Below are 15577 nucleotides of genomic sequence, written 5' to 3' on the forward strand. Positions count from 1 at the left end.
AATCGCTTCTGGATACTACCTGTCCGCAACTCGATTACAAATCTGTCACAAAGTGTACATGTATCAGTAAGGTAGTCACCAAACTGGCAATGTTCGGCAAGTTTTATCAGTTCAGCCAAATAAGTGCTGACACATTCCCCCTCCTTCGGAAACGTTCTGCGTTTTCTGGGTTTCGAAGCAAGATGCGTAGTCGAGATTTGTATGAGTTCAGCATTTGGCTTCCAGATGCATTTATGTTGGCCAGTTCTCTTTTTCACTGTAATATTGGTCAATTCAACCGATGAGTGTCGACGCCATAATGTTTACCGAAGTTACACATGTATTGTGGCATGAATTCAGGGTTGTTGATTTTTTTTCTTTTAAATAAAAAAAAAATCAGATTTTTTATTTAAATCAGATTTTTTTATTTAAATCAGATGTTTTTATTTTTATAAAAATTTGAGACAAGTTTGCTGATATGTCTATTCAAAAGCAAGCAAATTAGCTGCATGTGTAATAGTTGTCTTTTATTTATTTGTTTTGTGACAAAATTAAGCAGATTGGGATTGAAATTAAGAAATTAAAATTAAGTATTTGATTAAATTCACAAACCACCATGTCTTAGCCTTGGTGAAATGCATGAAGTATAACACTTACATGTACAGGCACATGAACCCGTAGAGTGACACTTCCTTCAGAGACAAGTACCAGTACCAATACATGTACAAATACCAACGATAAAGTGCATATCAGGTTTTAAACTGAACTCTACGGTAACTTTTGAACAGAGTAGAGTTCACACGAATTTGTTAAATAGGGTACTTACACATGCAACAAATGACTAAGGAGTGAGAAACATGAAGAACAGGTACATGTACATGCATTTATTTTGCATGCTACATGTGTAGGTACAAAATGCTGGTATTTTACCTTGCTCTTTGTGCAAAAAGCAGTTTCTTTTGTTTGTGATCCAGCTCCACTGAGCAATGATTTAGGCTTGATTAAAAATCACTTCATTAAGGGCATGAATTTAGTGGTTGTAGTTACACTATAATGACCAACATTTCTATCTCAATAAAATACATGTATACTTGTAAATATGTAAACGGTTGATGTACATGTACCAGGGGCAGATTTAACTTAGTTTATTTCCTTTGTACTAAATGCAAATGTCCACGCACTGTATAGGAGTAGCACCCCCTAGTCTACCCATCCTAAAGTTGTATTGTGCCCTCATAATTGTTTACTTGATGATGACTCACGCAACTGGACAGGCACTGTGGGCATGCTTTGAGCCCAAGTCTCAGTAAGCAGGTTGGCAGTCGGTGAAGTAACACACCTATTAAATACCAGTCAAGTTCTGCCCTGAAAGCTCAGACCTGCGGTGGACTTGGTAGTTAACGATTGAGTTGCTTTGATCTGTAACTTTTCTTAGGTGCTGTGTTGGTTTTGTCGGTTTTGTTTGGTTTTGTTGGTTCTTGGTTTTTTCTTTTTTAGTTTGGGTTGGTCTTGTTTTAGATTGGTTAAGCCTTACCTTGATTCTGTTGCGGATTTACTTTGGTCTAGGATTGGTCTAATTTCTAAATTTAATTTTGGTCTTGGTCATATTTCTCCTACATTTTAGGTTTGGTTTCTACAATTCTCTGATTTTCGACCTAGTCCTGTTTTTTTAGTTCTCCAGTTGCATTCCTTTTTGGGGGATATTTCTTAGAAGAAATAAAAGATTTTGTTGTTGGAATCAAGTTTCAGCTTCCGTATCCCTATTCTTTTAGACTTCTTGTGACTCCTCCCTTTTGATCCTTTTGAAAGTTTTTTTGCGAGTTCCCCAAGTGTTTTATTTTCTTCAAGTCTCTTCTTTATTTTTTTATTCTCACCTGAAGTGTGCCATTTTTCCCCGTTACATACAGTACACTGATATTTTACCATGATGTTTAACCATGGAGAAATAACACAGGAGTTCAAAGTGCCTGAGCTATAAATTCTGGCCAATTACCACTTTCTGGCATGTCTGGTACATGTGCATCCATAGCCAGAGTACAGTGAATGCTTGCTACGCACCACCTATTTCACAACCATAAGCCCCCCTTGAACACCATGATCATCACAGCAATTTTCACTGGTAATCTGCATCCTTAAAACGTTGTGCACTGCAGTAGAAGTTGAATATTCATGTATCGATGGTGCTTGGTATGATCTGAAAACAATTTTTAAGAACTGAACGAAAAAATGTTACAAATTCTAAAATCTATGCACGTTATTTTTCGTTATCCAAGAGTTCTAGAAGCGCGCTATCATGGGTCAACTTTCAGGCTCAATACAGAGACCAATGAGGGGTTACACACATACCGGAACAGTGTACGTACTTGAACTTGTGTACTGACTTACATTTCATATGGCAATATACATGTACAATGTACATGTACATGCTGTTCACATGTAGAGTACATGTAGCACAGGGGCTACTGTGCTTTGAAAGGCCCTTTTATAGCCTCCCTTTTCTACATGCACAAAGAGGGTGCTGTCTACAGTACTTTATAACCCACTAAATCGGCTGATTTATACATGTACATGTACCTATTAGATAAGTTTTTGCCAGCACCGGCTATATGTGCACTATTTTTCTTGTTATTTACAAGAAGTTTCATGTAATGAAATGCATGCTTTCATGGCATGAATTCTCATAGTTTCATAACATATGCAACTTACCCTCAAAATCGGGCATGTGCAGTTCCAAATTTTCCACTTAAACACAGGGATACAAGAATATATCAAGGGAGTCGTGGAGCTCGTTCCATGAGGTGTACCACTAAAGCAAGATGGGGGTAAGAGATTCATACATATGGACATGACTAATTTTTGGTCAATTACCGTCAACACACCGTAAACACTTACCCTGATATTAGTTGTGGGGTATTTCCTTTGTTCTCGTGTACAAAACTCCCACACAACATGGAAAAGTTTCAAATCATTGCCATTTCAACCAAATTCCGTTTTCTGGGTTGAAATTTCAACCATATGTCCCTTATATAAAACACTTGTATGTACAAGCACACATAGTACCGTCAACATGCACAGCACCATCAACACACCATCAACTCCTCAAAAACATGTTTTAACACGTTGACTGTTAGGTATCATTTTAATGGGATGTTCCCATTTGCGAATCAGTATATAATTATATATAATTAATAGGTACCTTCAGGTGTCTGTTTGAACATGAGCATTTTACAAATGTCCACCCTCAACACTCTCAGCAGCGTATTGTCACATTCTTTGGTGATGCCAGTGTACATGTATTTGATTCACAATACAATAGCCTTTCATTTCCTAAGACTGCACTCGTAGAGGCAGAATCTGGTACACCTGTGACTGCAAGTATCCACGAGTCACCATAATTTGCACACTTAGTACTTTGACCAAAATTTGTTCTTGCTAAACTACACTTTTATGGCTTCATTCTCACTAGTTGAAAGTTTGACTAAAATACTACATGAAATAATATTATGAAGAACATTGGATGTCAACAAAGTAACAGGAACGTCCTCTGCAAATGAGTCAGATGGGCTGTAGTAAAACTTACGTTACCATAATTCGGGAAAGTACGTTGCAAACGTCCTTTTATGGAGGTATTGGTTATGTCCTACTTCTCAAAAATCTGCCAGTTAATCTCTCTTGAATGAGGAAATATTTTTGCATTATTTTAGTTTGGCGATGCAGTTTGAGGAAAAAACTCTTATTTGCCATAGCTTGACTTCCCATCACTTTCTCTTTTTCACTCTCCTAGTTTTTAAATTTAATTATAAGTCACAGTGAGGCATGAATTTTCATTCTCTCAAATAAATCATAATTAGCATTAATATGAGTATTTAATCAGGATATTATCACAAAACTTCTCTTTGTATTTGTATTTCTGGAAAAAGTCACAAAATACAGTGCCACCAAGTCCGTGCCCGTCATTGGCAACGGGAATCTCAAAATATAAGGTGACAGTGCTTTTTCAGGGTCCGTTATTTTTTGGAACGCCCTCAATAGTTGGCAAAAGTTGAGCAAAGTCATCATTCGTGCCTGAATCGGACGTCCAACAGCAATCATGAGCGAAAAGCTATCATTTGATCCATTTTCTAGACAATTTCAACCTGATCTTTTTTGTATTTAGTCTGAAATGTAAAACTTCATGGCTCTGCTGACTTTTTCCTAATTCTCACTGGAACAGCTTTTAATTTGCACGTTGCTGCAAAAACAGAAATGCCAAAGTGAGGATTGATGAACAGTAAATTAACGTCAGCCCATAATTTCGTTTCAATAGTTTCATGACAAGAGTTGGATGCACGAATATTTGTAAGTGCAAATTGGAGTACTCCATGATATACTCGTAGGCTGCATTCAATGTGTTAAATTAAAAGAAGCAGTATTCAACTGAATTATTTAGCAAAAGGACATTTTGGCTAAACCACAAAAGGTTAGACCCTTTAAAATTGCCATTTTTTTCACAAAAATTGCCTCTGCTGAACAGCTCTGAAATTGGCAACCACAATGCCTCAGGCATTATGGACCGTACCATAATTGCATCATGCTGAACAGGCGATGATACCAGGTATTATCCAATAAACCAACAGAGGGCGGTCACTACATGTACGTTATGAACCTGGCAGGGGACTGAACTAGAGCCGTTGGCGATGCATTAGATTGGGAATTCACTCGTTTTTTTCCTGCAAAAGTCTTTCATGGGTTTTGCTCATCCCCATGATCATTTATTCATAGCTTTAAAGTTGAAAATTTAAAATGTTTACATAGCTTTTTTTCTTTAACTTTTCTGTCATACTTGTATTTGCTCTATGTGCACACCCATACCTGAATGGTGCAGTCCAAGCTCCATAAGAAGGCAAAATGACAGTCAATGGTCACGCTGGTTAGAGATAATTTTTCTGTGGAGAAAAAAATCCATTTTTTTTTAATTGAAAAGTAACCTCAAACTACTGGAAATTCTCATTTATCCCAAACATATTACAGTTTTCTGACTCTTTAGTTTATTTACAAGGTAGGAGATGTTGACGGAGTGTTGACATTTACATGTTCTTTATGTCCTTATCTATCCCTCTGGGAGGTTAAGTCATGTCAGAAAGAATCATGGATAGCAAAATCAAGGAAAATACACTCAGAGACAACATTCCAGTTTTTCACAGTTGTAGACAAGTTCTCAAGTTGTAGAGTGCACGTACATACAGGAAACAAAGCTGCGTGCACACACTACACATGTGCCATTTCCAGTGGACTGTTGCATGCCTGCTACATGGAGGCTGTGCCTGGTACCAATATCAAAAATGCAAAATACAGGACAAGGGCTTGAGACTAACCAGCAACCGCCCTGTTGGTTATTACTAAAATGTTCATATTTTTGTTCTGCTTTACATCTGGGTTTATGAACTGAGTTTATAAAACAACCTGTTATGTTGTAAGATTAACCACTTCCTGCCAGGGATTCCGGATCCGGACACATATGCTTTATATGCGTGGCCGGGGTCTCCGAATTCTGACCAAGGGAACAGGGCCTTGTAACAAAAGACCGTACTTGGAACAAAAGACCAGGCTGCTGGGAATTATCGACATTTTTTCACTCTCAAAAGTGGAGATAATCCAGCCTCGTTTTGAGACAGTATACCACGGTTTGGGGCATTTAGAGCAAGCGGATTACCACTGGGGACAAAAGCGCTCCACCACCACAGCGATGAGCCACCCAGCACTGCTGCATGCTAATCTCGCCCCTATTGAAAAGAGGTCAGCAGCACACTGAGCCAGGTTCGTGAACAAAAGAAAGTTATATAACACCGCACAATCTGGGCTCTTTTTACAAGGATGCAGGACTGGCTGAAATACTCAGGTGTCAATCGATTTTGTCTGTCAGGCCAGTAGTACGGATAGGACAGTTCTGGACCACCTCCCCTTTCACCCCCTTTCACCTAGCCGTGCTGGCGTTTCCCACTTCAGTCACCTTGACCTTTTGACCCCGGCACACTTTTCTGTAAACAACTCGTGACGTGTGCCGGCCTGCACAGATCACAAAACAACCTAGAACTTTTGACCCTGTGACTCTCAAACAAAAAAGGGACTTCCCCTCACTTTCCGGTCGCTACATGTCTAAATTTGCCTGTTATAAAAAATTAGAAAAATTTTAGAAACCTATATATAAATAGACACATGAACAACCCACAACGCAGGTCTCTACTATCGACCTTTAATCGATTTAAGAAGGCGTTTTAAGCAGATTTTGTCAAGCAGTATAACATTCCACTACCAGCACCCAAGCGTAAATTTCACACTAAACCTGAGCTCGTTGAAGCCATACGAACGGACCAAAAGCAGTTCAGGTACCTCCCGCGTCAGTCATATCGCCAGCTGTTGAAAACGGTTCAAAAACACAATATTCCTTTTCCACACAAAGACAGATATATTAAACAAGACTTTATTGAAGCGATTAAAGCTTACACTCAGCCTGAGAAAATTGCGGAAGTCGACATTAGAAACGTGAGGCGCTTTCAGGGTAACTACCGCAATTGGGAATTGATACCCCGTTCCTTTGAATACGACCTCATGCACTTTTTTGATTTTTACAAGACTTTCATCGAGAAGAAAGCGTTGGAGGAGTTAAAGGAACTGGGTTTTTACAAACTGCAAACAGCCCTGAAAGTGTAGTTTAGATTGAAAAACCCGAAAAAACTGACTTTGGCATATTCACCTTTCAGAGCGAAAATAAATTAGTTGCAAATACAGCCGACGTGAAAAAGGCACTCGCTGAACAGAGGCAAAAACAGATAGAGGACATGGAGGATCATACACAACGAGGATCGGGATGGATCTTTAATAAAGTTGACACTTTTTACATCAACGTGGTGGGTGCGACTTACATTCCACTACCTGCGCAATTGGGGCACAAACAAGCAATCATAAGCGTCCAAAACAACGACCAGCAGTGTATAACATGGGCACTGAGAGCGGCTTTAAAGTTATATTCTGGCAACATTAAAAGTCAGTTGGAAACAAATCCAAATTACAAAATACATGACGAACGAACCTCGACTTACACAGAAGCAGATGGTCTAAATTTTACAAACATAAGCTTTCCAACACCCATATCTCAGATCCCACGTATCAAATCGCAAAACAACTTAGCAATCAATGTGTTTGGTTACAACCAAAAAGATGGTCTTTACATTCTTTACAAAAGTAAGTGCTTAGGTGAACCGATCAATTTACTTTTACCCAAGGTGAAAAGAGTCACTATTGTTGGATTAAAAACTTTTCTCGGTTGACGGGTGATATCAATAAACACGACGGTCAAAAACACTGGTGCTTTAACTGCATGTCGCACTTTCAAACAGAAGAAAAGTTAAGCGGGCACAAAGAAGATTGCCAAGGGTTAGATGCGGCTCCCTGTAAAGTCGAATTACCCGCCGAAGGTAAAAACATTTTACAATTTGAAAATTACAAGAACAAACAAGACGCATCTTTTGTCATTTACGCTGATTTTGAGTCGGTTTTAGAAAAATTACCACCAATAGATACAAACACGGCCAAAACACAAATCCACAAAACCTGCGGCTACTCATACGCGGTAGTGAGATGCGACGGGATTTGCACTTCACGCGAGATTTACAGAGGTAAAGACGCGGCAATTAAATTTGTGCAGTCGCTTTCCAGAGAATTCAAACAAATTAATGAAATGTTTAAAAACAAAGAGCCGTTGCTTTGGTCACCTGAGATACAAAAAATCTACGAAAATTGTAATCACTGTTGGATCTGTGAAAAGCTTATCGGCAAGACTAAAGAATCTCAGTGTCAGTGCCCATTTCCAAATGAACCGAAGACAAAGGACGAAAAAGCTGAAAACAGTTCTGCAAACGAAGCTGGGTTTAGAGACTTGCTACGTATGACGTGTACAAAGCCCATCAACAAATTTAGAAAGGTCAGAGATCACTGTCACGTGACGGCGAAGTACCGAGGCCCCGCGCATGCCAGTTGTAATCTCAAATCAAACACCCATTCCGGTTATTTTACATAATCTCGAGAAATATGACGCGCACTTAATCATGCAGGATGCCCACTAGTTTAACGGGGAAGAAATAAAATTAATCGTTAAAAATACTGAGAACTACATCTCCTTTTCCTTTGGCCAACTCAGGTTCTTAGACTCCTTTCATTTCATGGCGGCTTCGCTAGATCGGTTGGTTAAAAATTGATCACCCGATGATTTTTAACTTACTTTGCGAAAGGTTTCTAGAAAATACAAATTTATTGTTGGAAAAGGGAATTTACCCTTACGAGTACATAGACTCCTTTGACCGATTTGAGGAAACAAACCTACCACCTAGAGATGCGTTTTATAGCGCTTTGAGACAGTCCACAGTGACTGAGCAAGAATACGCTCGTGCAGAAACAGTATGGCAAGCCTTTGGCTTTAAAAACCTAGGTGACTACCACGACCTACATGTATACGTGGACACGCACGTGTGATTGCTAGCGGGTGTTTTTGAGAACTTCTGCAAAGTCTGTAAACAGAACTACGGCCCTGACCCAGCTAACTATTACACGTCACCGGGCCTGTTATGGGACGCTCTTTTGAAGCACACAGGTTTTAAACTTGAACTACTGACAGACATAGACAAGCACCTGTTCTTTGAAAGGGCAAAAAGAGATGGTATCTCCAATGTGGGTGCAAAGCGATATGCAAAGGCAAACAATACGAGTTTACCCAACTACGACCCAAATCAACCGGAGTCACACATCATGTACCTAGGCGCCAACAATTTGTAAGGCTGGGCCATGAGTCAATCGTTACCAGTGGGTAAGTTTCAGTGGCTAAAAAACTTAGACAAATTTACTCCCAATCTCATTTCTAAACTTCCGCCAAATGACACGCGTGGTTACATGTTTAAAGTGACTTTAGACTATCCGCAAGACTTGCACGACAAACACAACAACTTCCTGCTGGCACCCAAAAAATATGTCAATTCCCAATGAATAGTTCTCAAGCTCCCACCAAAAATTAATTGACAACGGCGAGCAAGTAACCTTGGTAGACAAACTCGTGGTCACTTTAGGCACCAAACATAAATACGTAGTTCATTATCGCACATTGCAAAAGTACCTGGAACTCAGCCTTCAGTTAAAAGAGGTGCCAGTTTCTAATAACTGATTTGCCTGCACCAGTCTTTTTGTGTAGATGATCTACCGCGCTTTCTCCTCGCCAGTAGCCTTGCCAGCTGTAAAATAGTTTTTTAAAAGTTTCTCCCATTTTGAAATAAATTTACGCAAATCGATACGCTAAGAAACCGACTGAGGCCGTCCCACCTAAAATCCACCCAAAAAACTCACGAATTTTTTGATCCTCGGAAAGCGCGTAGAAATCAGACAATTTAGGTTCTGGTGGTAACGACATTATATTTTTACAGGTCAATTCGCTGTAAGCCTGTAACGCTTCGTCCACGTTTACAAATGTTTGCTGACTCGCGCGTTCTTGTTGCATTCTTTCGTTCAGAAAGTCTAGCATGTGTACGCGGTTTTGCTCCCAGGATTCCTTCTGTTGCGCCAATTGCTCTAACGCAAGGTCATGACGCTTTCGTTCTTCGTCGACTTTACTTTTAGCTAGACTACCAAATAAAAAATTTGACCCTGTGAACGCTAACGCATTCACTATAGCTCCTCCAACCATCATTAAAGCACTAGCCATTTTTAAAATAAGTAAATTAAATAAATAGCGAAATTAAAAATCAATTGTCAGAAATTCAAGCTGACCTAAGCAACATCGCGCAGATGCTGGGTGACATGTGTGCCGATATCAATCATGTTGGCGATATGGTTTTAGAAATCCAGAGTGAAACGTTTAGATACCCAAATAAATTAATGGAATACGAAGACCTATTTCTTGCAGCGGGTTTAACGTTAATTGCGTTTTCTTTCCTCTTTAACATTTTCCAGCAAAATAAAAATCGTATAATATAAAAGTAATATGTCCCATCAATATACTAAAAAGTTGAACCCGAGTCGCAGGCTCAAAGTACCTCGCGCGATCAAAGCGAAAGACGCAAAGTAACCATTACCCATAACCCGAGTACGATAGCCGCGGGTCACACGTTAAACATGAAATTCACCGCATTAGACAAGGACGACGTGATAGTGCCCAGTACCGCCAAACTGGCTTTTAAACTTGATCTAGACGGTGCATCTGACGATAACCGTACCCTTTATAACAACGTGGCGAGAAACCTGGTTTCAGAAATCAACGTAAGCTTACAAGGCAATAAAATTGTAAGTTACCGAAATGTGGACGAGTTTCATAATTTTAAGGACAACTGGCTACCTCTGTCGCAAACTCAAAATATGGCGTACTTTGGTTTGGAAAAGGAAAACGTCGCAAAATTATGTTTAGGTGCGGGCGATAAAAACGAAGTCGCAAACAACAGTATAGATAAAGCGATTGCCGACGCTTTCAAAAACAGATACGCGATTCCACTGGACACGCGGATGTTGAAAGATCACGGGCCTTTTCATCCGCCGGGGTTTAAAGAGCCTTTGACGTATCAATTGACTTTTAACGGCGACGATAAAGTGGTTAACTCGTCAGACACCGCGGCCGAGTACTCAATTTAAGACCTTACCCTAGAATACGAAGTCGTCACAAACCGAGACCTGGCACAGAGTTTGAGCCAAAAGCACAAGGGGCTCGTCTATTACCTATTTGACCGGATACACTCCTGGAAAAAACAAGCGGTCAATAAGTCAGACACATTATGGAACATCAGCATCGATCAAACGATCAAGAGCTTGAAAGCCGTTTTGATTTTGTTTAGAGACCCGGCTATCAAAATCCCCAAAGATTTTACAATCTGCACATCACGAAAACGGTCATCACGGTTGAGGGTAAGCCAAATCAATTGTACTCGCAGGGATTGTTTGAGTATCAACATTGGAACGAAATTAGTAAGTACTCAGAAACCGAATTGGCAAGAGCAGTGGCAAAAGATCTAAACTTAATCGGGGTTGATATGGCTGACTATTTGAAAGATAAGTATGGGCTCTGGCTCGATTTTAGAAGTTCCGATGATAATTTGGCTCACTGGTCGGGTAGACCTCTAGGCCGCGATGGAGATATATCGATTCAAATGGAACGACAAGCAGAGACGATGTACGTATTTTTGGTGATGGACTCGCAGTTGACGGTGGAAGATGGGAATTTCAAGAGTCTAGTGTATTAATTAAATGAACCAGATGTTTAAATCACTGCATTGCGCTTTGATTATAGGTAAAACAAATTGGATATTGAATTTATTAGAGACTGAATATAGGTTTATATATGAAGCGATAGTAATTATATGCCCCACGCTATTTAAAAATAAAACGTATTTGGAACGATTGAGGATTCACGCGGACAACGATGTTTATTTAGGTGACTTGGATTGAGAAAGACTTGAATTAAACGAAGCAATTGACTTATATCAGAAAATTTTAGATGGAATAAATACGCTTTTTATTATCGAAGATTGTGCAACGGATCAATTTATCAAGTATCGCAAAAAATCTAAGGCGAGTTACACGTGCTCGCTGTCTAAAATGGCGTTTAGTGGACGGCATTACAATCATTCGTGTTAGTTACTGACGCAAAAGTATAATTCGGTTTTAAAAGATTTTTGCGAAAATACAGCGTGGACCGCTTTATTCCATTGTAAAGATCGTAATTCGTTTGATGTCTCGACGAGAACGATATAATCCCAGACGAGAAACGAGAGGAAATTAAAAGACACCTGCCTGACGTAAAGTTTAGTAAACTGGCGTAATAATACTGAATCGCCGGTGAATTATTTCATTCAGTAAAAATGATAAAATGCGTCAATGAATGTAATACTAATTTAAATGGAAAATAAAATTTGTAATCGATGCCACAAACTGAAAGCACTGGAATTTTTTAAAGTTACAGATAGCGGCAACATTTGTTTGGGATGTATCAGCTGTAACGCTGCAGCAAACATTTCTAATAATTGGCGTAAATGTATTCACGGTAAGCAGAAATATTGATGCGTCGAATGTAATGGCTCGGGGATTTGTATTCATGGTAAGCATAAATATCGATGTGTTGAATGTTAATGGCTCGGGGATATGTATTCATGGTAAGCAGAAATATCGATGCGTTGAATGTGACGGTTCTGAAAAAAACTGAGATTAGCGTGTAAGATTTGCAGCAACGCGATTAAAACCACCACCGATCGTTGGTTGTATACTTCTAAACAGCACGATAACAAATGTAATTTATTTAACCCCGAAAAATTCATTGATCGGGAATTTTTAGAGGAATTATTTGATGGTCATGAATTTTGTTATTACAACGACAGCAACGTAAAATTACAACATATCGAGCCAAGAGACGATCAAGCAACTATTGAGAGGTTACACACGAATTTCGGGCACATAAAATGGAATTGCTTATTGGCTTGTCGGAAGTGTAATTTAATGCGCAAGTGTAATATGGTTTCCGAGTCAACTGACTTGTAACCTTTGTTATAGCTAGGCTAACGCAGTCTGGCTATAACAATTTTTATTTTACTTATAATTAAGATGATAGCTTTACTTGAATACGTTCGACTACTTACTCAAATAACCATAGCGATCAATTTAACGTACTACACAATTGAGTACCTATGCCTAAAGCACACCTTTAACAAGTTTTAAAAACAGTATATATAAGTGGACGATATTAAATCAATACTTGCCGATTCAAAAACAGAATTACCCAAAGACCAAGGTCAAAGACCGCCTTTGCTCGATAGCTGCGCATCAGGCGAATCTAAAAAATATTTAGGTAAAGAATATTCCGTAAAGGACATAGAGTCGCTTAGCCCTACAGATCAAGAAAAGCTTTTTAATTTATACGAAGCATGCTTTGGTAAAGAAATCGTGAAAACCCTTGGTAACGCGATTTGCAACTTGTACGCGCATCTTTTGGGAATTGCAACTCCCGTTGATATTTTAGGTTTCAACATTAATTTAACGTCTGAAGAAGCACTGACAAAAGACTTAAATGACGATCCGATTTTAAGTCAAACCATGGGTCATCTACTTAGTGAAATTTGTTATAAATACGTTGTGTACCTATTGCCATTGGCAGCTACGCTAATTACAACAAAGCATCTGAAGTTTAACAAGAGTTCTCTCATACTAAAAGAGGATGTCAACAGAAGCGAACGAAGTGAGCCCAATGCCGGCCAACAGCCCGGTAAAATCTCAAATCCAAACAGTGACTAAAGTTAAAAATCCAAAACGATTAACACAAGGTAAGAAATTAGTAGATCATAATAAGAAGATGAAGCAGCAACTCGCAAAGATGAAATTAGGTGAAGCTAGTGAAACACCGAGCTCAAAAAATAAAATCTATAAAACAGCTATAGAGAACAGAAATTTAATCCTGGGTGGTTAAGCGATTGGAGCGCTCGCCGTATATTTAATTTGGAAAAATAAGTCGACGCCTATGAAAGTTGAACCACCACCTTTACAGAAGACACCAAGACCCGAGATTTTAGATATGGAATAAATTTAAAAACACCTTATATTAAAAATGAGTAAGGCTAAATCAATCGAAATAAAGGGAATTGCCAACACACTTTACTACGGCACTGTAGTCTCAGGGATCTCCATGGGTTACGCTTTGCTATCGAGTAAGCTATTTAAAATTAAACCCCCCGATTTAAATAAATAAACTATTGAAGACGCGTTAAAATTGACCGCGCTGTCTAGCGGTGCATTAGCTACCCAGGGTTGGTTATTGTCACAGGGTATATTGCCATGGGTTACGCTATGCTATCGGGTAAGCTATTGTATTTTATCGCTATGGGATAAAATGCATTATTCACCACAACGCACGTCGTTTAGTCGTTGAAACAGTCCTGGTCATCTGGCTTATACCATGGTGAACAAGGCACTACTGTCTCACCCATCACTGTCTTGCACTAGCTGGCTTAATGGGATCAGCAAAGTGGCTGCATGGCCTTACATCAATCAACAGAGGCCTCAGAGGGTTCAGAGAATGTGGTACTTCTTCCGGGCTCAGACACCTAAACTGTCTCGAGGGGAATAATTGGTGAAGCCAGAAGGCCACAAGGAAATAACGGTTGAACCACAGCAAGTTTGGCACTAAAAATGGGCCACTTCGGCTTAGATTTTCAAGGCGGCAACACACAAATTAAACCCACCACCTCCCCATCTCCACCATAATTTTGGACTATGAATTTAACTTTTACTGGTTTAATGGCGGGAACTACCTGGGAGCGACACGCAGTTTCCGAAGTAAACAAATAAACAATTTAGGCGAATTATCTCGCAGTGATTATAACGTAAAGTTAGTTGTTGGTAATGTTTCATTTCGTTTTTCTTAAACACTACGCCAAGCACCCTCTTGTTCTGGTGGGGCTTATTCCAACCGCCTGTTCAAGCGGTGGAAAAAACGGCGTGCCTTATGTAAGTTTTTCTTAAGTTGTAAAGGATAAATAGAATCACATGACTATTCATTATAGGACAAGCACCTACTTGTTCCGGTGGGGTTTGTCTGCATGGCAAGTGTGCCAAGGAATTCCAACCTGCTATGCCAAGTGTGGCAAGTCTTTCTGCTAACAACCTTGCCTTTTTCTGCCAAGTGTGGCAAGCCTTTGGCGAGTTTGTTCCTGTTTTTCTGCCAAGTGTGGCAAGTATCTCTTTGGCAAGTGTGCCTGAGTTTCTGCCAAGTGTGGCAAGTATGGCAAGTGTGCCAAGAAATCTTACAGAATTTCTGCCAAGTGTGGCAATAGAAAGTGGTGTTGAAATCAGCAAAAACAAATAAACTTGCCGCTCGAAATCTTTGCCAAAAACCAAAACGTGGTGTCAATGTGTGGTTTGTGCACATAGAGTTGGAGAATAATTAAAATTAAACCCCCCCATTTAAATAAATAAACTGACAAGACAAGTCAACTTAATGGAGCTTAGACGATTGATGCGCGAAACTAAAGTGAACGATTTTTACTCAGCTGTTAAAGGAAACTGGTTACGAAATAGAAATTAAAGACCCAAATATTTTTAATTTAGATAGTAAAGATCGCCTGTATGTAAAGTTCGAAGGCAAAAAAGTTCTTTTAACCCAAAAAATAATAGTTAAGTATTTCTTAGTCTAAATACTATTAGACAAACAACAAACGTGGGTTATATAAGACGTGTCTTAGGCTTACAAGACAACGTTTCTGTCAAAACAAAACAGCAGGCGCAAGAAGTGGCTCGTAAACTCACGGAACTTCATCCCGAGAGCATAGAATTAGTAGAAATGCCCCAAGAAGAAGATCTAGCGAGCGACATTGTAGAAGACCTCACACATGACGTAGATGTTCAAACCGAAGGGTTAAATTACAGAGAACTCATCGCTTTAGATAAATCGTTACAAACAGTAAAAGGAGAATTAATTTTAAATCAAGGTAAATTAGATCAGTTAGACGCAGATATTCAACAAGTCAAAGCCGAGTTAGAAGAAGTGACATCTGAAGGAGAACGTACAGAACTTCAACGGCAATTAGACGACTTACGAGTCGAAAGA

General features: G+C 39.3%; 1 protein-coding gene across 3 annotated transcripts in view; it reads right to left on the reverse strand.

Moving 5' to 3' along the window:
* Window positions 1-15577, reverse strand: part of LOC110980156 (MYCBP-associated protein-like) — a 287473-nt gene that overhangs the window by 259534 nt on the left and 12362 nt on the right. For 2 of the 3 annotated variants that reach the window (XM_087139862.1, XM_087139860.1), the window contains exon 2: window positions 4831-4904. The gene's annotated coding sequence lies outside the window, so the exon portion shown is untranslated. Of the gene's footprint in view, window positions 1-2685; window positions 2786-4830; window positions 4905-15577 lie in introns of all 3 variants that reach the window. The other variant, XM_087139861.1, reaches the window with a different exon arrangement.

The sequence above is a fragment of the Acanthaster planci genome, linkage group LG08, assembly GCF_054643075.1.
Source record: "Acanthaster planci isolate LZ-2023a linkage group LG08, COTS_SCS, whole genome shotgun sequence".
Classification (NCBI taxonomy): Eukaryota; Metazoa; Echinodermata; class Asteroidea; order Valvatida; family Acanthasteridae; genus Acanthaster; species Acanthaster planci.